Source organism: Mesocricetus auratus, unplaced genomic scaffold (genome assembly GCF_017639785.1).
Source record: "Mesocricetus auratus isolate SY011 unplaced genomic scaffold, BCM_Maur_2.0 Super-Scaffold_15014, whole genome shotgun sequence".
NCBI classification, from domain to species: domain Eukaryota; kingdom Metazoa; phylum Chordata; class Mammalia; order Rodentia; family Cricetidae; genus Mesocricetus; species Mesocricetus auratus.
In genome coordinates this window covers 76,098,495-76,121,964 of record NW_024429186.1, presented here as the reverse complement: position 1 = coordinate 76,121,964, position 23,470 = coordinate 76,098,495, and positions in this window count along the sequence as shown.

Here is a 23,470-nt window from a genome sequence, read left to right as displayed (position 1 = left end):
AAGCAACCTAGATGTCCCACAACTGAAGAGTGGATATAGAAAATGTGGTACATTTACACAATGGAGTACAACTCAGCAGAAAAAAACAATGGAATCTTGAAATTTGCAGGCAAATGGACATCACTAGAAGAAACCATCCTGGACATGCATGGTATGTACTCACTCATATATGGATTTTAGATATGGATCAGGGGAGTATCACCCTACAATCCCAGGGCCAGTGAGTCTGGGAAACAGGGAGGTTCCCAAGAGATATGCATTATACTCCAGAGAAGTAGAATGAGGCAAAATCTCCTGAGCAAATTGGAAATATGGGGGGAGGGGAGAGGGAACCAGGAAAAAGAGAGGGGATAAGAGGAGGGGATAAGAAGACATGGAGAAGCAGGAAGGGTGAGTCGGGGTAAGAATAGATGAGAGCAGGATGAGAGATACCATAATAGATGATTTCTAGCAAGTTTCCCCTTTTAAAAATTAAGGATGTGTGCGTGTATATGTGTGTGTGTACATAAATAACCAACCACTAACATATGATACTTTAAACATATTTAACAAGCCTAAATTTCCTACTGATTTAATACAGCTCAATAAATGGAAACTGTGCAGTCAGAATAATGAAAAGAGGACATGATTTATCTCATTCTGTTGGTGTCCTTCCTATGTTCTTTTGTACTGTGATTGCACTGGTGGATAATATTATTTTGTTCCCAAGGAAATATGTCCCTTTGATTAGGTTGTAGATATTCTCTCATTTGTCACTGTTATATCACGCTATGCCATGTAACAGCAGGAACTCTTGATTATTTAATTGCTTGTAAGAACTCATTAAATCCCACTATCAATCTTGGGACATATGGTAAACATCACCCAATAGTGTGAGAGGTTGTAGCCATGATCTGTCATTAAGGCAAACCCCTGTTTAGCAACACAGACGTTGGTTTAGTTGTCTGATCATGATTATTCTTCAGTTGATATTGATTTACAAGTGAGAGGCCATCTAGCCATCTTAATCCACACTTTAAAGTTAATAGTATAACCATTTGTAATTTTGTTAGAAACATACTCAAATGAATCTCTTTTGCTTTGTGCCTGATTTTCTTGCAGAGTAATTGAATTTAGGCTTTTGCCAATGATCTACAATGTATTTTGAATTCTATATTTTCCTTTTGCTGAGATTCAAACAGTACATCCTAATGAGTAAAATCTACAAAATAAGTATTAATATCTATGTTATTACTTGTGGGATTGCAGTATCATCAGATATTCTAAAATGTCACTTTCAAGATAACCGATTTTTGTAAGAGTCAAACTTTAAAATTTAAGCTCTTGTATCTTTCATTAAATGAACATGGTTTATAAAATGTAGAGTTACAGTATAAGTTTAGAATCATTTAGCCATGTATTGATTCTAATGTGGGTGCCAGTGGCCACTTTGTGTAATGTTTAATTGAAGATAGTTTTATTATACCAATTTCTATTTTGGAGAATCACGAATATCATGGTTAACTATAGGAAATCAGATGCATTCAAAATAAAAGTTGAGAATCCCTCTTCTGTTGGAATATTTGACATTTAAGCCATTAGAAAAAAATCATATTTCTAGATGTATTCAGTAAAGTCCTGAGGCCATGTGTGTATACAGAATAATTAGTTTGGATTCTGGAAACTTCTTTGAATTCTTTCAGCAAATATATTTAGTTACTATTTAGGTTGCAGAAACAATTAATTGAGGTTCCTTAGGCTACTCACAAGGCATAGAGAGCTCAAAGGTTTATTCTTCAACATGGCTTCTGAGACAAGAACCAACTAGGGGAGCACAGTGAAAATGAATTTCAAAAGTTTGGAGATACTCATTTCAGTTTTGAAAATATTTTCATAGAAATAGAACCAAAATTTAGACTATTCCATCAGAAGAGCATCTCCCCTTTTACTGCAATAGAAGTCTATTTATTAAATGTTAGTTATATATGAATCTGTTAATATACATTCATCTTCATATATATTCACACATATGGATCTGGATAGACTTTTCTCTGTCTTTCTCTTTGTCTCTCTCTCTCTCTTTTACACACACACACACACACACACACACACACACACACAAATAGAATGTCCCCATGGACACAATTTAGTCACAAAATTTCATTTATGTTGTTTGGAATGCAAATACAGAAAGTATTCAGTAAACATTTACAGCATGAATGAAACAGTAAGTTGCAGCATACATATAGGTTCAAGCATTGCCTTACCAGGAGTATAATTATTTTTAATGTCTGTGATTAACCTTGTTTATTAATAATTTCTTGTATAATACACTATTACTTTATGAACTGTATTTCACTCACTATCTCTTAAGCTTATATGGTCAGCATTTACGTGTGGTAGGCACGATGAGAAACAGTTGAATGTGCTCTGTCTCTCATGATTGGTACTTTAAGCATAAATGAAAGAAGTACAATGATTAGTTCAGTTTTACTATTAAGGAAACCATGGTGTAGTGAAGTTAAGCATCTGGTTTAGGACCAAATGAACAACCTATAACTATCAAGATAAACAGTCCATATTGAAATCTAAACAAAACCACCTCTTAAATCTTCACTCCCAATCCCACCCCCAGAGACCATAAATGTGGGGTTCTTATATTGTTACTCTTCTCTTCATCTCATTGCAAATTGGTTATGGAGTATGTCATCAGTTCCTCCTCCACAAGGGTCTCCAAGAAGACCCTGATCCTTGGAGGGGAGGGCAAATAAAATCAATTAACATTAACATGTTGTGCCCTGTTACTCCAAACTACAAATAGTATAGGCACAATCGCATTTACCATTCAGTCTTATGACACAGAAACAAAACTGCTACTACTACAAAGGGAGCACAAAAAGAATTTAGGCTGCAAGCAAAAATACAAATGGTCTTTTTTCTTCTGCTTCCACGGTAACTTTAGGGACCCTGATTATACTCTCTAGTGATCATGCTTCAGCCCTCACAAGCTAAAATCTGAGCCTAGAGAAGAATCATCCACCCTTGGAGGCTGTTCTATGTTGGCCTAATTTTGTTGGTAAGATGTTTCTAAACACGCAGTTAAATCTGATGCCCTCTCTCCTCTCTCTGACTGCTACAGATGATGCCCGGTTTGTCCTTGGGGAATTACCTCTCGGGTTCCACTTCTCCCCCGTTTATATTGGTCCACGCGTGCATGCTGTTATCGGCTGCACTAGAGAGGTCATCATCTCTCTCTGAGGTTTTCTGGCATGGATCCTTACCCACTTTGTGCTCTCAAGTCCCTTCATTTTACCAAAAGGATGCCACTAAAATTCTGTGACCGTTCATACCTTTGTATCTCTGCTGCCTCAGCAGATGCAGAACTCCCTAAGAACCCAGTTTTTTGTTTTAAATACTTCAGTATATTCCTAATTATGTGAATACAACAATTTGAGCAAGGGGAGGGGTGTATTTGTGTGGCTTTTGAAGTAGGGGGAAATGATCTTATATTTTAATTTCAAAAGAGAAAAAATAGGAAGAGAGCACACCTTATCCATGTTTACATGGCTGATATCTTATAAATTCTAATGCCCCTTAACTGAGTAAACTGACCAATGTCACACTCTAGTTTGTGTGTACCCCCATTTTCATTTTACTTATTTTTTTCTGTTGTCAGTTCACATGTTTATTTCTCATGACCCTGTCTTTACATTGCAAGCAGCACATGCCTTAAAAAGGCAATAAGCCAATGCATTAACTTGAATGAAAACTGTTTTCCTATTGTTAATCAGAATATTGAATCTGTCAAACTTATGAATGAATTATTTCAGCCCTTTATGAATACTGACCATAATGCCTAATTAAATAACTTATTTTTAACTGTTCAGAACTATTCTTTACCTGCAACCAAGAGCAATAGAATTGTTGGAGTAAATAATAAGCTTACTAGAACTAATTAGTAGGTCCTAATAATCTATGCGTGGCTTCTCTCTCTGGTACTGGTCTATAGTATCAAGAAACAATCCTGCCATAGGCAACCAGTGAGAAAGACAGAAAGACACAAAGTCCTGTATTTGTAGCACAGTTACTCTGGGATACACTTGTCTTTTTATGATTAATTTAGACATTTCACTAATAGACTCAAAGATAATTGCCAGATAAACAGCTGTGCTATCCCTATAACAGGAGGAAATGAGTGAGGGATATTAAATAAGGATAAATGTTCCTCAGGTGCATTAATCTGGAAAATGGGGCTCATTGTAAGACATTCTGTCTTCCTTGGTATTTGGATTTGAAAATTGGAGTATTAAGGCACAAGGACACGAAAGAGTGCCATTAGAAGGCATAATAACAAGTGATTATAATAGCATGGTTTCTTTGAGTGAAAAGTTCTTGCCTTTTAATTATTTAGTCTTTTACTAAAACTTGCTATACATAGAAAAATAGAATGGGTTTCCTAAATGTGAAATGTGTACAAATCCTGAAGTAAGACAATTTACTTCAGAAAAATTAAGAATATAGTAGAAGGCAACCTCAACAGAAAAGAAATAGTTGAAAACAGAATTTAGCGAAAGAACTAGGATATTCATGACCATTAACTGTTTTTTCCCACAGAACCTATTTAAAATTTGAAGTAGAAATATTTACAGTGAAGAACAAAGGGTTAAGAACATCAACAACTGCAAAACCTGCAGTTTATCATATAATTTTTCTTTTACAACCCAGACGTATGCAGTAGACATCCTATTTGTAAATATGGGGAAGGCAAGCTATCAGTGTCATTAAGTTTGCTCAATGTGATTTAGTGACAAATACAAGTAGAAAATTGAATCCAGGAGCTTCATTAATAGGTTAAGTAGTGACATGTTATTTGGCAGCATCTGTATCAAAGTGGTTTCCTGTTGGATCTACTTGCTTTACTTTGCAGCCGTGTGAAGAGCACCATACTTAAATCATGTGAAGGTTTGGAGAGAAGAAAGGAAACATGATATAATCTCAAAAAACAAAAACATAGTTAGAAATGCAAAGCAATATTTATTTGTTTCTGCAAACTATCAGCTAAACCCTTTCTAGACTTAGCATACTTACGGGAACTGCCAAAGGCTCGTTTTGTGACTTTCTAGAACATGCATACTTACAGGAACTACCATAGGCTCGTTTTTATGGTCTCCAATTAAGTTCTTGCTAGCAGAACCAGCTATGCCAAACTCTGAAACACCAAATCACCTGAGGATTTTCCTACTGATAGTGATGTAGAAAATGACCAGAAACCCACTAAAAGGACTCAGACCATAGGAGCAGGTAAAAACAAAGATCTATGGGGGAGAGAAATTACTCGGATAGAAGCACTTGTTGCTTTTGCAGAGAAGACGGCTTTGTTCTCAGGACCCACATGCAGCTTCACAATCATCCTCAGCTGCGGTTCCAGGGAATATGCCACCCTCTTTTGACCTCCCTAGACACCAGGCATGCACACAGTGGATGCACATGTTATGCAAGCAGAACACTTATGCAGATAAAATATTTCAAAAAGAATTGATCAGCTGCATCCATGAAGGCAATAGATTGGCCTTTTATTAATTAAAAGTATGCAATTAAATATTGTGATATGACAGGTCGTTTGGCTACATAGGTTAATCCCCTGAGATCTGTGCTGAAAGCTATTGGCATTGATAAATTATGCACTATGACATTTAACATTTCTTATAGACAGTCTTAAAAAGCCCTGTACCTGCTGCTTTGCTTCTGGGGATTTTATATCAAGATAGTCTGGCTGAAGGTAACAGTGAACACTCCCTATGCAGGCTGGATTATACCTCAAATATTTCCTAGAGGTCGTGAGATGCTCTCTGCAGAAGGATAATAGCTCTGTTGAAACACAGCTGTCTGGAGAACCACAAAATTCAGGTTGCTCTGCTGTCCAGAGACATTGCTAAGGCTACTTGGCACAGTGATTTGAAACATCCCACATGCCTAGTATGGAGACACACTTTTTTTTGAGGGGGGGGCTTTAGCACATCCTTCTTTATTTTTTTCCTTTTTTAATGTTTATTTTTAAATTTAAATTTAAATTAGAAACAAGGTTGCATCAATTCCAGGTCCCTCTCCCTTTTCCTCCTCTCCTTCCCATGTGGGTGTCCATAGTCTGTCATTTCATTCAGGGCAGGGCCTAGACACCTCCCCTGGGAGTCCATGGTGAGAGTGCATCTCCCATTGTTGGATGGACCGCCCAAAGTTCATTTGTATATCCGGGATAAATACTGATCTACTACCCAAGGCCCAATAGATTACCTAGGCCTCCTCACTGATACCCATGTTCAGGGGGTCTTGATCAGTCTCATGCTGGAATCCCACTTTTATAAATCTTATGATAATACTTTGACACTATTCATTTACTTTCATGTATGTCATAGGGACAGTATGAAAGCTTTCTTACAGCTCTTAAAATGTGCCAGTTTATTCTTGAAAATATTCATTTTCCATTAAATTTTTAAATTTTTTGGTGGGGGGGAGCTTGGTAGATTTTAAATATCCACCATACAGATAAGGGCTTTGCTTCAGAGACCTTGTATGTATATATTGTCATCTAGAAGATAAGAAATACGAGATAAAACTGGAAACTAAAAGAAAAATGCTTAGGCAAAGACAGAATAGCTTCATACAAATGTGAGATCTTTTATATTTATAAAATAATCTCCACCTTTAATTTCCTTTTTCTAATACTTGAAGATAGAATGCAAAAGATTGATAACAAAAACAAGACTGTAAGAGTTTAAATGGCTGATACCTATAGGTAGCAACCCAGCAACCTTATTTAACGTAATCTGAAACCGCTCTTATGTTCTTGTCATAATAAAATGTTATCTTATTTTTAATTGAAAGGTACCCTAAATGAAATTAAAGAGAAAGTATGGTACTGGACTTCAAGTACTGGTGTCAAGAACCTTAAATATCCTCTTGTACTTAATCACTCAAAGATGCTCCTGTCTTGAATTGTGTGGGTTTGCCTAGCCCACGGCAAAAGGCAATGATATTTAAAATAGTGGTTCAGCTCTGGCCACCTAATAGCCACTGGCACTAGTTTTATAAACTTGTGAGGACTTATGCTCATGCAGTTAAGGAAAATTATAGAAATGAACCAAGTTGGACAATCTTCTAGCTAACTGTATTCCAGAAATCATTGGTCAAAACCACAAGGAGGCATCATCCCTGTCGAGTAAAAATAGCCATTATCAAAATGACAAGATAGCAAGTGCTGGCAGGATGTGGAGAGGTGACTTGTACACTTGGAGTGGCACAATTTCCATATGACACAATAATCTCACTGCTGCATACTTGGCCAAGATGGTGAGACATCTGCACTCACTCGCTTGCTATGCATTGTTCACAGAAACCAAGACGTGGAAAAGAATCTGCCCAGCAAACTGATGAATGCATAAAGATGTTACCCACCCACCCTGTGCAAAGTATCCAGCCATGAAAGAAGGCGATGATAACATTAGCACAACATGTTCAACTGGGGATCATTATGCCACATACAATGTCAGGCAAGGAAAGAAAAGTGTTTCGTGATCACACTCACGTGTGAAATGGAAAATTTCCTGGACTTGTGCTGACTCAGAGTCATATTTTGTTTGACAGAGATGGATAAAATAGTCTGATGGGATTGAGGAAGGTGGAGAGGGAGGGAGAGAGAGTGAAGGACAGGATCATCAATGGGTATTAAGTTATAGTCACATTAAAAATCTTTGGTATGTTATACAGGAGGGTGACTAAAAATAACAATATTGTTTATATTAAGAGGTTATAGAAAGGGTTGTTGAATACTTTTAGCCTGAAGAAACAATAGACCTTTGAAGGAATAAATTAACACGATTTAAGCATAAATGCATATATTTACCAAAGTATAATATTATTTTATAAAATAGAATTGTTTTTCAGTATCAATTCAAACCTATTTAAATGTTAATATAATGCATAGTACTAGCAAGCAATAAAATGATTATCTAAATACATACAAATTTCCATCAACATTTTAAAGAATAATGCAGTATTATATCTGTACAGGTATACTACTCAAAAGCTGAGAGAAACAAACTTTAGATTAATACATAAACATTAAAACAAGCATGATTACCATAATAATTTTTGCAAAGAGAATATATACATTATAATTTCACTTATATAACTGGGAAAATGAAAATGTATCCTGGTTAGACTGAATATTAGCGGTCAGAGAAGCAACAAAATCAGGAGTTGAGAAGAGCATAGTGGACCAGCTTGCAAATGGGAACTATCAAGGGTAATGGATTTGTTCCTTTACTTGGCTTTGGTGTTTTTACTCATGTCTGAATATACATGTCAGATCTCATCCCATGTGTATTGTCATGAACATTTATTTTATCTCAATAAAGACATCTAAATAAACACTACAGAATCACACAGTTTGTTTCACAGATATCATTAGAGTCTCAAGACTCATGGCCTGTATTTGGCTGAAAGAATATAATTTTTGACACAAACAAGTACCCCCAGAAACTCACTAAAGTCCAAGAGTTTTGTCAGATTTTGAGAAAGGAGCAATTTAAAATTTTATTACGTTACTTAAAATCGTATCAAACTCAATCTTCAATTTGCTTGATTCTTTGAGACTATGTCTGTCTAGTACTAGTTATCCTGGAAATCTACTGCCAGAGGCCCCATAGATTGCACAGGCCTACTGAACAACACCTACTTTCATGGGGTCTGGAACAGTCCTATGCTGGTTTCTCAGCTGTCAGTCTGGGGTCCATGAGCTCCCCCTTGTTCAGGTCAGCTATTTATGTAGGTTTTTCCCATCTGATCTTGAACCTTTGCTCATCATTCCTCCCACTCTGCAACTGGATTCCAGGAGTTCAGCTCAGTGTGTAGCTGTGTGTATCTGCCTCTGCTTTTATCAACTACTGGATGAAGGTTCTAGGATGGCATATAAGGTAGTCATCAATCTCATTATTGGGGAAGGGCACTTAAGGTAGCCTCTCCACTATTGCTTAGATACTTAGTTGGGGTCATCCTTGTAGATCTCTGAACATTTCCCTTGTGCTATATTTCTCTTTAAACCTATAACTGATCCCTGCATTATGGTTTCTCTTTTCTTCCTATCCTCTATTCTTCCCTGACTCAATCTTCTTGCTCCCATACATCATCCTCTCCCCTCCTCTTCTACTCTTCTCTTTCTCCTAACTCCCTCTCTCCTCCCCCCATGCTCCCAATTAGCTCAGGAGATCTTGTCGCTTTCCCCTTCTGTGGGCAACCATATATGTTTCTCTTGGGGTCTTCCTAGCTTATGGTCCATACCCCAGCTTCTCTGGAGATATGGATTGTAGACTGGTAATCCTTTGTTCTATGTCTAAAGTCCATACATGAGTGAGTACATACCATGTTTGTCAGTTTGTGACTGGATTAACTCAATCAGAAGAGTTTCTTCTAGTTCCATCCATTTGCCTGCGAATTTCAAGATTCCATTGTTTTTATCTGCTGAGTAGTATTCCATTTTGTAAATGTACCACATTTTCTTTTTCCATTCTTCAGTTAAGGGGCATCTAGGTTGCTTCCACATTCTGGCTATTACAATTAATGCTGCTGAGTATAGTTGAACAGATGTCCTTGTTATATGAAATTGATGGATCTTGTGGTAGACTGCTTTTCTGAGGAAATGCCATACTGATTTCCAAAGTGGATGTATGAGTTTGTATTCCCAATAGCAATGGAGGAGTGTCTGCCTTTCTCCACATCCTCTCCAGAATAAACTGTCATTAGTGTTTTTGATTTTAGCCATTCAGACATGAGCAAGATGGTATCTCACAGTTGTTTTGATTTGCATTTCCCTGATGACTAAGGATGTTCAGCACTTTCTTAAGTGTCATTCAGCCTTTTTGATTCCTCTATTGAGAATTATCTTTTTAGTTATGTACCCCACTTTTTAATTGGATTATATGGTGTTTTGGAAACTAGCTTTAAGGTTTCTTTGTAAATTTTGGAAATCAGCCCTCTGTCAGATGTGGGGTTGGTGAATATCTTTTTTCATTCTGTGGGCTGCCTTTTTGTATTATTGACTGTGTTCTTTGCCTTACTGAAGCTTCTCAGTTTCAGGAGGTCCCATTTATTAATTGTCAATATCAGTGTCTCTGCTACTGGTGCTATGTTCAGGAAGCTGTCTCCTGTACCAATTCATTCAAGGGTACTTCCCACTTTCTCTTCTAAGAGATTCAGTGTTGCCGGATTTATGTTGAGGTCTTTGATCTATTTGGACTTAAGTTTTGTGCCTGGTGAGAGATATGAATCTATCTGCAGTCTTGTACACGTTAGCATCCAGTTATGCCAGCACTATTTGTTGAAAATGCTTCTTCTTTGTCAAAAATCAGGAGTTTGTAGATGTGTGGGTTAATGTCACGTTTTCAATTTGACTCCATTGTTCTACCTTTCTATTTTTATTCCAGCACCAAGCTGTTTCCAGAACTATAGGTCTATAATAGAGCTTGAAGTCAGGAATGTTGATGCCTCCAGGAGTTCCTTTATTTTACAGGGTTGTTGTGGCCATCCTGGGTCTTTTGTTTTTCCATATATAGTTGAGTATTATTCTTTCCAGGTCTGTAAAGAATTGTGCTGGTATTTTGTTGGGGATTGCATTGAATCTGTAGGTTGCTTTGGGCAAGATTGCCATTTTCACTATGTTGATTCTACCTATTCAAGAGCATGGGAGATCTTTCCATTTTCTGGTTTCTTCTTTAATTTCTTTCTTTAAACTCTGAGTTTTTATTATGCAGGTTTTCACTTGTTTCATTAGTGTTTTCACAAGATATTTTATGTTGTTTTAGTCTATTGTAAAGGGTGATGTTTCTCTGATTTCTTTATCAGCACATTTATTGTCTGTTTATAGTAGGGCTACTGATTTTTTTTGAGTTAATGTTGTATCCTGCCACTTTGCTGAAGGTGTTTATCAGCTGTAGGCGATTCCTGGTAAAGTTTTTCGGGTCACTTGTGTAAACTATCCTATCATCTACAAATAGTGAAAGCTTCACTTCTTCATTTCCAATTTGTAACTACTTGCTAGATTCACAATGTTAAAGCATTTTTCTCTTACTGTGACCATAGCATTAAACACATGAGGAATTTCATAGGTTCAATGTCCCTGTGGTGTCCTCAAGCTATGTGCATCATAAATAATGTTGATGTACATATTTATTTAATAGATCTATGTATAGGGACAAAACAGGATATAGCTATATATAACAAAAGAAAAAATTTCTACAAACATAATCTTGAGGGAATTAAGTCAGTCATGAATGATATATATCATGTAGTTCTTTTACATATAATGTTTAAAAGTTACCAAAATGGCAAAATAATATATAAAATAAAATTATTGAAAATGCAAGCATCACCAACAGAATGCAAGAGATTGAAGTGGTAATGCCGGGTTTTGAAGATATGATAGAAGAAATAGAATCAACAGCCAAAAAAATAAATCTAAAAAAATTCCTAACACAAAATATTCAGGAAATATAGGACACAATGAAAAGACCAATCCTAAGTATAATGGCAATAGGAGAGGAAGAAGAATTTCAGCTTATAGACACAGAAAATATATTCAACAATATCATAGAAGACAAATTTATCACATAGAGAAGGACATTCCTATAAATATACAAAAAGCTTACAGTACACCATATAGATTGAACCAGAAAAAGTCCCCATGCTACTTAATAATCAAAGCACTAAATATATAGAATAAATGAAGAATTTTAAAAGTAGTGATTAGGGCCTGTTGATGTGTTACACATTTTCTTTAATCAACTTGCATGTGTGTATGTGTGTTGTGTTATACATATGTTCTATATGTATATGTGTGTTAAGTTGTATGTTTGTGTGCATGTATGGCATGTATGTGTATGTGTGGCATGTGTACCTGTTATTATGGGTATGCTGTATGTATGCAGATTTGCATAGGATAGAGTTTGACATTGAGATATTTTTTACTTATTCATTCTCCATGTTTACTTTTAAGATGGCCTCCCATAGGAAAGGAAACCTACTGATTCAGTAAGCCTGGATGTCCAATGAGCTTCAGAGACCAGAAAGTTCTGTCTCATCATCCACCCTGAGCCTTTGATGGTCACCACCTCTTTTTAGGTGAGAACTGGGTATCAGAACTTAGTGTTTATGCCTGTAGAATAGACACAAAGGTGACTGAGTCATCTCTTTATAATTCACTTCTCTGTGTGCTTTGTTGTGAATGCTAGTCATTTTGAACAGAAACACAATATTACAACTACCAACTCCAGATTGGTCAGGTAACTAATAGTAGTGACTTGGTGAGGAGTCAAAAGCTGAGGGAAACATCACATTTTCCTTCACATTAAAAATATAACAATTACCATCTCACTCCTGTCAGAATGGCTAAAATCAAAACCTCCAATGACAGTATATGCTGGAGAGGATGTGGAGAAAGGGAAACACTCCTACACTGCTGGTGGGAGTGCCGACTTGTACAGCCACTTTGGAAATCAGTATGGAGATTCATCAGGAAAATGGGAATCAGTCTACCACAAGACCCAGCAATTCCACTCTTAGGCATATGCCCCCAAAATGCCCATTCATACAACAAGGATGTCTGTTCCACTACGTTCGTAGCAGCATTATTTGTAATAACCAGAACCTGGAAGCAACCTAGATGCCCCTCAACTTAAGAGTGGATAGAGAAAATGTCATGCATTTACACAATGGAGTATTGTTCAGCAGAAAAAAAAACAATGGAATCTTGAAATTTGCAGGCAAATGGATAGCACTACAAGAAACCATACTGAGTGAGGTAACCCAGGCTCAAAAAGAGAAACATGGTATGTACTCACTCGTTTATGGATTTTAGACATGAATCAGGGGAGTGCCAGAATACAGTCCCACTGCCAGAGAGTCTGGGAAACAGAACCTTCATCCAGTGATGGATGAAAGCAGAGGCAGATACCCACGGACAAACACTGAACTGAACTCCTGGAATCCAGTGTCAGAAAGAGAGAAGTGATGGGCAAAGGAGTTAAGACTGGGCTGGTTTAACCCACAGAAACAGTTGACCTGAACAAGGGGGAGCTCTTGGACTCCAGACTGACGGCTGTGTGGAAAGCATGGGACTGACCCAGACCCCCTGAATATGGGTGTCAGTGAGGAGGCCTAGGTAATCTATGGAACCTTGGGTAGTATTTATCCCTGGCATACAAATAGACTTTGAGGGCCAATGCCAGAATATGGGAGGCTTTCTCAACCTGGACTCTTGGGGGAGGGCCTAGGCCCTGCCCTTCATGAAATGACAGTTACTGGAGATCCACCATGGAAGGCCTCACCCTCCTTGGGGATCAGAGTGGAGATTGGGTGGGGGACTGGGGGATCTGTTGGGGAGGGGAGGGGAGGAGGGGAGGAGGAGGGAGCTAGGATTGACATGTGAAACAAGATTGTTTCTAACCTAAATATATACATATTACTCTTTAGCTTGGGTGTTACATTATAACTCAATAATTTTTAGAGTTTCTATCTATATAGATAGATAGGTTTCTATCTATATAGTTTTCTCTCCATAATTGAATGATATCCAAATAGGAAAATGTATTAACTATTATTATCCAATTAATAGATTGGTTTATTATGTGTGTTGTGATATGTGTTATGTGCTGTCTACCTAGAAATATATGCCCTGAGCAATAACATGTGAAGCTTGGCAAGCGAAAATCCATCTTAGATTTTCACAGAGCTTTGTGCTCTCATGTTCAGTACCAGGTTTAAATAATAATTTTGTCACTGGCATCCATTATTTTTTTATTGACTCATAGTATGTGCGTGTGTGTGTAATCTGTGTGAGTGCATGCCTGCCTGAGGAGTTCAGTAGAGGTTGTTAAGATGCTCTGAAACTGAATCTAAGGACAGTTGCAAACTGTCAGATATAGGTGCTTGGAATCAGGCTTAGGCCCTCTGGAAGAACAGCAAGCCCTGTTAGAACCAAAGCCATATCTCCCTTTCCATCACCCATTGCTCTTATGCAAAGGAGACCTCCTTTTCCTGCCTCCTTCTGTCATGGAGTTCTGTCCTAGTAAGCTCTGGAGAGTGGAAAAGACACAAATTCTTCTGTTTAAAAGTATAACATACTGTAATTACAGCTCATGATTTTTCAAAAATGCTTTTCAAACATCATGAAACCTTCAGAAATAAAACTTACATGTATTTTGTATAATACTTAATTTTTGAGGTAAACGTTTAATAAATTATTTTTCAATATCAGTCCTATGTTTTTTTGTAAAGTGTATCACTTGAAGCAACCATATAGTTGCAAGGTTTCTGGGGAGTGTTTTTTGGAACTCTGCTGGACACACACACACATACACAGACACACACACACACACACACACACACACACACCCTGAATGTTAGAGTTAGAGCCTTAACTTATTTTCCTCCCTCCCTCCCTCCCTCCCTCCCTCCCCCTCTTTCTCCCTCCCTTCCTTCCCCTTCCTTCCCTTGCTCTGTCCCTCTCTCTTTTCCCTCCTTTCCTCCCTTGCCTTCCTTCCCTCTCCCATGCTCCCTTCCTCTCTCTCTCCCTCCTATTCTTTCTTTCTTTCTTCTTCGTGTCCCCTTCTTCCTTCTTTGCCCTGTGGAGTAGATGATGTGTGTATGTGTGTGCAGTGTATGTTACAGTGCTTCATGAGGTCAAAGGACAGCTACAGGTTCCAGTCCTCACCTTCCATCCTTTTGGAGACAAGATAACATTGTTGTTTGCCTCCGTGTATAAGAGAGTAACTACCTGTGAACTTGAAGTGTTCTCCTAACTCCCTTGGCCACTGAGACTACAGGCATGTATTAACACATAGAGTTTTTATATGGGTTTGATTTGAGGCCTTGTGTTTGCACTGCAAACACTTCACCTTCTAAGACATCTCTGTAGTCCAACATTATTTCCTTTTATCATTGTTGATAGCTGCTGTCTCCATCTCCCTCATAAATCTCTATTTCATCGTTTTTCTTCATTTGGTAGAACGAAGGGACATTTTAGTGACTAGACTTCTTAGACTTATTATTCTTGCTTTTGTAGGGAATGTTGTGGTAGTAAGTTTAAACATCACATGTGTTGTATATAGCATTTAGTGAACTAATTAGTAAATGGGAACTTATTAATAGGTTAAATTTTCTGAAGAGAGATGATGCTTAAGAGACATGTGAATAGCAGTGGAAAAACATATATTTCATGAGCTTAGTAGGGTTTTTGTTCATTTTTTATACTAGGTTGGTTTTGTAGGGAGATTTCTTTGTATTAACTACCATGCATACTATCCATACATAACACTTAAAATAGATACACAACTGTTTCTTGTTAATTATAAAATTAGTTGCCAAGATTATGTAAGAACATCTCTCAAAATAAATGAAGGCTATCTTTTACTGTATCTGACAGGAAAATATCGTCATGAAACTTCTGTTAGAAGCAGAATGTGTCAATGATGACTGAAATTAGCAAACATAATATTATGATGAAAAGTAAATGCTTCTGATTAAAAAGTTCCCAGGAACTAAAGGCTCAAATGAAGAATATAGAAGAATCAGGGAAAGAGGAGCTAGCAGATGCAGGATAATAAGGAAAGCAACACGAAAATCTGGCAAGCCTGGGTTATGATGAGTATGTGGACATGAGTTTCTCGTGCAGTGATAAGTCAAGTGTATTGATTTTATTTCATTTCCACATAAAAGCTCATGAAAAGCAGCCCTATAATACACCTAGAAGATTTGTCTAAATACACACTAGTTTTCTCAAGGGTATTTTCCTGAAATATTATGGGGCACATTTTTGTTATTATTTTTGACAGAGGTTTGCTATAGCTGGCCTATGAATTAATGCTTATGAACTTTGTGCTATTTGCTTTTATAATGAAACAGACACAGAAATCATCCTCTTTATTGCTACTGCTCCAATTGTAACATTTCTAACCTAAGACTGAAAATCCCAAACTTCAGCTTTTGTTTTCTTTAGAGAAGTAATTTAGTGAGATCCTTAATGCTCACACCCCCACATAAGTACATTTAACTATATTACTATTTAATATTTGTCTTTACCTCAATTTAAATCATTATACAACTGTAAGTTATCAGTAATAGTTCTCATGAGAATTATGTTTGATTAAATGAAGTGTTACATGTTTTATACTTTCAAATTGAAATAGTGTTTTAAGAACTAAAAAAAGAAATATTTTTAAGCAGCTAAAATTATACTGAACATATATCATGCATTTTTTTTTACAAAAAGGAAAACTAAGCTACTTAGAATTTCCAAATCTTGCCAGGAGTTGGTGGCACACAACTTTAATCCCAGCACTCAGGAGACAGAGGCAGGCAGATCTCTGTGATGAGTTCGAGACCAGCCTGATCTAAAAGAGCTAGTTCCAGGACAGCCTCAAAGGCCACAGAGAAACCCTGTCTTGAAAAACAAAAAAACAAACAAACAAAAAAGAAATGCCAAATCTTATTAGCAAAATAAAGGGGTTCTCCTTATTTCATAGTAAATGCATATTGAATGAAATAATATGTCAAAACTTTCACTAATATAACAGGTAAGTGAAGCCAGAATGCAAAGAAAATAAAATGTAAGATACAGATTTGCTTTCCCAACAAAGTGGTGATTTCTATTGGGTTGCACTCCACTTTAAAAGCTGTAATCCTATGTAACATGTTTTACCAGGTTTGAGAAGCATTAAAAAACAAAACAAAACAAAAACTGCTATTGGCTGGGGAGATGGTTCAGTGGGTGATTATTTGTTCCAGAGGCATGTGGACCTGAGTTCAGAACACAGAACTCACAAAAAGACCAACATACCAGTAAGTATCTGCAAACACTATGTTCCCACTGTGAGGTAGCCTGTACAGACAAGAGAGTCCCAGGGGCTCACAGGTCAGAGAGAGACCACATCCATCAACACAGAAGGCAAGGACCAACACAAGAGTTTGTCTTCTAAACAAATAATGTGGAACACAAACACCTACATTCACAAGCATTAACACACATACATGTGCATACACAAAGGCAAAACAATACCTGTCATACTTAAATATTCTACCCATACACTTTAAATAATTTTAGTATTTTTCTTTACTTTGGAGAATTTCATACATGTAAAAAATGAAATATGATCGTGTCACCTGCTTCCCCTATATACTCCCAACATTGCCAACTTCATATACATATATATATATGTGTGTGTGTATATGTGTATATATGTGTATATATATGTATATATGTGCATATATGTGTATATATTCCACTAAGTTCGGTTATCCTTTAGTACTGCACAGATTTAGAACAGTGAATTGGTGTCATAGTTATGGCTTCTATTGCTGTGATAAACATCAATAACAGGAGAAACTTGAGGAATAAACTTTTTATTTTCCTTATACTTCCACATCATATAGTACATCATCAAAAGAAGTAAGCATCCTGAAGGAAGGAATTGAAGCAGAAACCATGAAGGAGTGAAGCGAACTAGCTTTTTGCTTCCTGGGCTTCTCAGCCTGACTTCTTATACAGCCCAAGCATGGCACCACAGTCCCCTATGCCCAGACTGGGGGTATCTGGATGAACCCGCAGGTGTGGAACCATCCACTGGAAAATGGAAAACCTGACAGTGGTCACATCCACAAGCAGAATGGTCTTCTCCTTCCTCAGAAAACACCCACTGTCATTAGATTCTCAGCAACAACAGAGCCAGAGTCCCACCTCCTGGGCATTCTGGCTGGCTTGATCAGGTGTTGGTCTTGTGTGGATGACTACACCTGCGGTGAGTTCATGAGTGTGACAGTCATGTCATGCCTAGAAGACAAGATTTCATAACATTGCCCCCAAATTCTGGCTCTTATGTTATCTCTCCTTCCTTTTGATGATCCCTGAACTGTAAACTACAGTTTTATCTTTAATTTCTTATTAAATTACAATGAGCTATCTAGAAAGTTGGGCTCTACAGTCATTCAAGTTAGGCTATCCCTGTAAATATTCATACTGATCATCCAGTATATGACCTTGACAGACTAAGTATATTACTACCTCTTCTTATTGCTGTGAGAAAACACCTACAGAAGCTACTTAGCTGAGAGTATTTATTTGGACCACGGTTTTAGAACACTGCTACTGCCGCGCACACTGTACCGCCTGTATCCGAGAATGTGCAGAGGGTGTCGGGATTGAGATTGATGACACAGAGACCAGTCTGTGGTGCAAAGAAAACTTTAAGCAGGGCCCAAGAAGGCTCAAGAAAGCTTCCCAAGAAGTTATATGCCCTGACACCAGAGGTGGTGGTAGGTGGGTCAGGAAGAGATGGCTAGTCTTTGGAAAAGGTCGAGGTCAGGGTGTTCCTGTGGGCAAGCCCTTATCAGAAACGTATTGCTCCGGGCACTGTATTGTTTTTAGTAAACATGTTTTTAGTAAACATTGTCTTACAGCTACCTGGTCCCAGGCTGATGGGAAAGTGGGTCTGTTGTTCCCATACACTACAGGGCAGTTGAGATTGAAAGAAGCAGCTTATGCTCAAAATGAATCTGTGGGGCACATTTCAGTGTGGAGACAGGACACCAAGCATAGTCTGCTTATAATTGTGCTTGATTGTTTCTTAAAAATGAGAACAATAGGAACCTTAACTAATTCCTCGTTCTAAGTGTGTTAAATTATATAAAACTATGGTGCGGGGATGGAATACAGGTAAGTTTTATTCTATTTTACTTTGAACTGCAAGGACTTGAACCCAGAAGTTCAACCTTTAAGTGGGTTTGACAACACTATCTTCTCAGGGGTGTTCTGCAGAATAGGACATGCATTTCCAAATTGTTCCTTTTGGTGAAAAATCAGTTTTCAAAACTGGCTTCTGTAATATACTTGTTTACCCCTTGCTTCTTGGCCCAAACATTCCCTCCATAACAGGTCGAAGTTTATCAATGGATTGTCCCTATGCCTTTTATGTACAATCTACCTGTAAGTAGAATAAATGGGATTGCGCTTTTAATGGAGGTAGGCAAAGTTTTAACAAAATTGCATTAACCTTGCATAAAGAGGACACTAAAGGAAAGTATTCATGTGCTTGGAAAGCAACTGAACATCAGACCTTATTTGGCACATTTTTGGCACCATTTCCCTTCACACCATCTCTAATAGGTACAGGGAATGGCCCTATTAGAGTAGCATGAGATGTTTTCCAACCCGGGGACAGAGCTCAAGTAGGTTTTGAGTGTGAGTGAGAAGGATATTGTCATCCAAGAAGCAAAATAAAGAATCTACTTTCCTCGGACTTACCAAAGAGTTAAAAATAGATCAACATTTATTTTTAAAATTTCCACAGAATACTTTTATACCTTTTACAGTTCTTATTTGTTACAATGTCATATAAAATGAATGGTTTTCATAATAATAATATACAATACTAGGCAAACTAGATGAAATTCCAATATGTTATAGCTAATATGTTTCAAATTGCATTATTTTAATACAATTAGTTACGTTGTAATTACTTCTGGTCATATGAGATACATGAAGAGTTTTCACAGTATCATTAACTAGCATTACTTGATTAACATTTTTTGTTAGTTTGAATTGAGTAACATTTAGAACTTAATGTGGGCACAATAATTTTGTTCATTAAGTATCTGTTTATACTAGTTTATCAAGATCTTCATGTTTAATACCTTATTAAAGAAATACTAGATTATGCTAATGTCTATGGAACATCCTGAGAATTATAATATTTATTGAAAATCTAATCAACATTTACTTAATTATTATAAAGTAAAAAGTGATTAAAAATAAATACAAATCCTCAAACTTTCAATCTGTTTTGAAATTCATTTTGATCTTAGTTTTTCATAATTTTATTAATTTGTATTTTAAAGTTAAAAATAAAAATCGAAAATGTTATATGGCATAATGCTGTATGTGATAACATATTTATAAAGGAAAAGTAATAGACTGATACAGATGTATTGAAAATAATGGCATATTTTGGATGAAAAGGGTGTGAAATGAAGGAGGTGCTTTCCCTTGCTCTGAAGTTGGTATAACCTGGGTTAGTGTTAGGAGCAAGCTCAGCTTTCTGACAGCGATCAAAGTAAATTCTCTCTGCCATTTGATTGAAGTGCATACTAGAATCTAGAAATATTATCAAACACCTGTTACAACTGGGAGATACCTACAATATCTAATTACCAATATTATGAATATAAAATGAAACGGAGTAAGCAAGCTGGGCATAGGGGTGAGTGATTACCATCGTTGCTGTGCGCTGTGGAGGCTGAGGTTGGAAGATCATTCTTTCAGAGATACGCTGGGCTACATGGCAAAACTTTGTAATCAACCAACAAACAAGCATGGCACCCTTTCAGCATAAGATCACCTCAACATCTATTCACAGAGAAAGTACTCAAAGTTTTAACTGTCAAAGCTTCTCTTTTGACTGAATGCTGTGACCTACATTTGAGTGTCCTAATTTTCTTTGTCTCATTGACAAATTTTGCAAAAGTTCATCACAGCAATAAAATTCAGCATGTAGAAATTTACTAACGCTGTAACTTAGTGCATCAATGACCAACAGATGCTTTGTGATGCAAATTCTAATGGAATAATTTAAAGTGGAAATTTCTTTTATATTTTTGGTTGTGAGCCTAGACTTTAATGGCTGAGCTATCCCTCCAGCGCATGAAGTGGAAATTTCTTAACAATACTTTGGAGTCATACAATAATTTCACAATATTTCAGACAAATGATCAATAAAGCTTTATTCCCAGACAGTGCTGCTAAATGAAAACTCTTCCTGCATGTATGTGATCATATGTTTTTCTATAAGTTTCAATTCACAGGACACCTGGCAGGTCCCACACCTTACTTTAGTGAACATCAACAACTGTAAGGTACCCAGTAATTGTTTTATGTATTCTGGCAGAAGACACCAACATCCTAGATTTAAAACAATATCACCATTGATGGAACAGAGTCGGCATGAACGTCGTAACATTTGTCCCCACTAATGCTGTAATGCCCAGTGGATTTCTGGCACTGCTTGTAGAAAATGTAACCATTTTCTTAGGCATTAAAAATGCCTTGTCTTCTTTATGCTGTGGCATAGTGAACGGAGGTTTCAGCAATTTCTTAAAGTGATTAGCTGTAGACACAATCTTCAGAAGAGGCCCAGAAGAAAGGTATGTAGCTGTTCACAGGGCTAACTGTGTACAACTTGTCCTAAATTGACTTTTATTTTTACCGGAGGAGTAGTTATTAAAGACTTGCCAGAATAACACTGTGTCTATATACATATTGATTTTTGTCAACACAGGTGTCAGGGAGGAGAGGTGAAGAATAGCTAAAACAAGACCTTGCTCCTCAGAGGATTTCCAGGACACTTTCTTTAGTACATTGAAACAAAACAGCAAAGACTCTGAGATGAGGAGGAATAGCCTCAGAATCACAGAAAGCTACAGCCTCTTAGGAAGTTAAGAAAAGCAAACATTTCAAAACATATAGGGCTGAAACTTCAGAAGGTTGAAAGAGGCAACAGCTCTGTGATGTAAAGCAGCCCTGAATCAGGGGTCGATGCTGAGCCTTCACCAATTCCCAATGACACACTTGCGTTCAAACAACTCCCCAAACACTGACAGTTTTATTACATTAATCTTTGTGGATTTAATAAATACAGTAAGAAAAATTCAGCCTTTTCCAATATTATGCTAAGAATCCATTATTTTTTCCACAAAAGGCCTGAGAAATCAAGTCATTAAGAGTGTTTTTCCCACTTTACTAAATATAGCAATTGCTTGATAACTTGGAAAAAATCTTGCTTTCTAAGCCAGAAAAGGATGGCACTGACCTCACTTGACCCTAACCATCTTCAGCTTCCTAATGGGGGTCTTGCTTTATATCAAGCTATTGAGCTTCTGGCAGATTTGATGAGTGCAGAAACTCAAAGTGAGCTGTTACTTGGCAGTTAAGAATTCAAGAAAGACAAGAGAGAATTTAAATCCTCCTGCTTCATAAGGAAAACACATGCTGCTCTAAACAATGCACCATGAACCAAATTCTTGCAACGCAAAAGCCATCTATCTTTTCTTTTAATAGGCATGTCTTTGAAGGCCTATCTGAGTTTACAAATCCTGGAGGATGTGCACGTATGGAAAGAAGTTTGCAGGCTTCTAGTCTAAGGGTTAATTATTACCTCAATTCACGAATTGTTTTAAAATATACATTTTCAAGTGTGACCAGAATAACTTTCAAAGAATTTGACTTCTCATTCATTCTGAGTCACTGAGGACAGGGACAACAACATCTATTTGTCTTGGTTTAAGAATAAGGAGAACCCTTAATAAAATTCCAATTCTTTAGGCTGCACTAATAAATGCAAATAGGATACTTCATCATAAAAAGAATAAAATTGCCCAGTACGTGTGAGACACATCTTTAATGGTGTTTTAAAAGGAGCTAAACATCTCCACGGGAATTGCTAAAACATTTATCTTTCAGGGAGTTATTTAGTTTCACAGTCTTTGTTGTTTAACAAGCTAGAGAAAATAGGTCAGCTAATGTTATATTAATCAGTAAATTAATATTTTAATTTGATTTTCTTTCTAGTTAAAATGCTTGCAGCTTTTCTTTGTTTCTTCTTCTTTGTGCACTGGTGATAAGTGGTGTCATTATCATATTGTACCTCAGGGTTGTGAGATAGCAGCGTCCAGCAGTAGCTCTATTCTTAGGCAAGTGGGAGGTTTATCATGCCACTTACACGTTTAAATAACACACCATGGCTCTGTGTGACAAAGTGTCTTAGAATTGAGTCATAAGACTCTCCAAATCTTTCTTCTCAATTCACATCCTAAAGTTATCCCTTTACATCTGAATAGTTTTGCTTAGTAGAACCCCTGTGTTTATTCTAGGGTAAAAAGCTTACTCAAATTACCTGAACAATATGAACAGCGGTTTCAGGTATTATTTCTGTTTTCTTGTAACAACTGACAACTCAAGGGAAAATTGGAGTCAAAGGTTTGATTGTCTACATTTTCCAAGAGAATAAAAATGGCCAAAGTTTTATAGTGAAAATTTAACAGAGTCTAGTTGTTCTTAGTTTTTTTAAAAAGGTGTATGCTTTTCTTTTTTCTTTTATTATCTCTGCCCCACTCCGTGCTCTATCAGGTATTGAAGAATAAGAATGGGAAGGGCTGTGAGCCTTTGTATGGCATTGTTTGTTTGGTGATGTTTACTTTTCATGACAGTTTCCTGAACTTCCTTGTTCCATTGCAACCCAAATCTGTCATGATTGGTTGAAAGCTTGCCTGTGAAGCCCTGCAAGAGATTGACTGAAGTCTATACTGCAGCCAACACTAGCACTCTTCATGATGGAAGGACAACACTTAGCCACTGTTTCCTAGCCTTGCTGTATGTTCAGCTGATGTTTAATAGAAA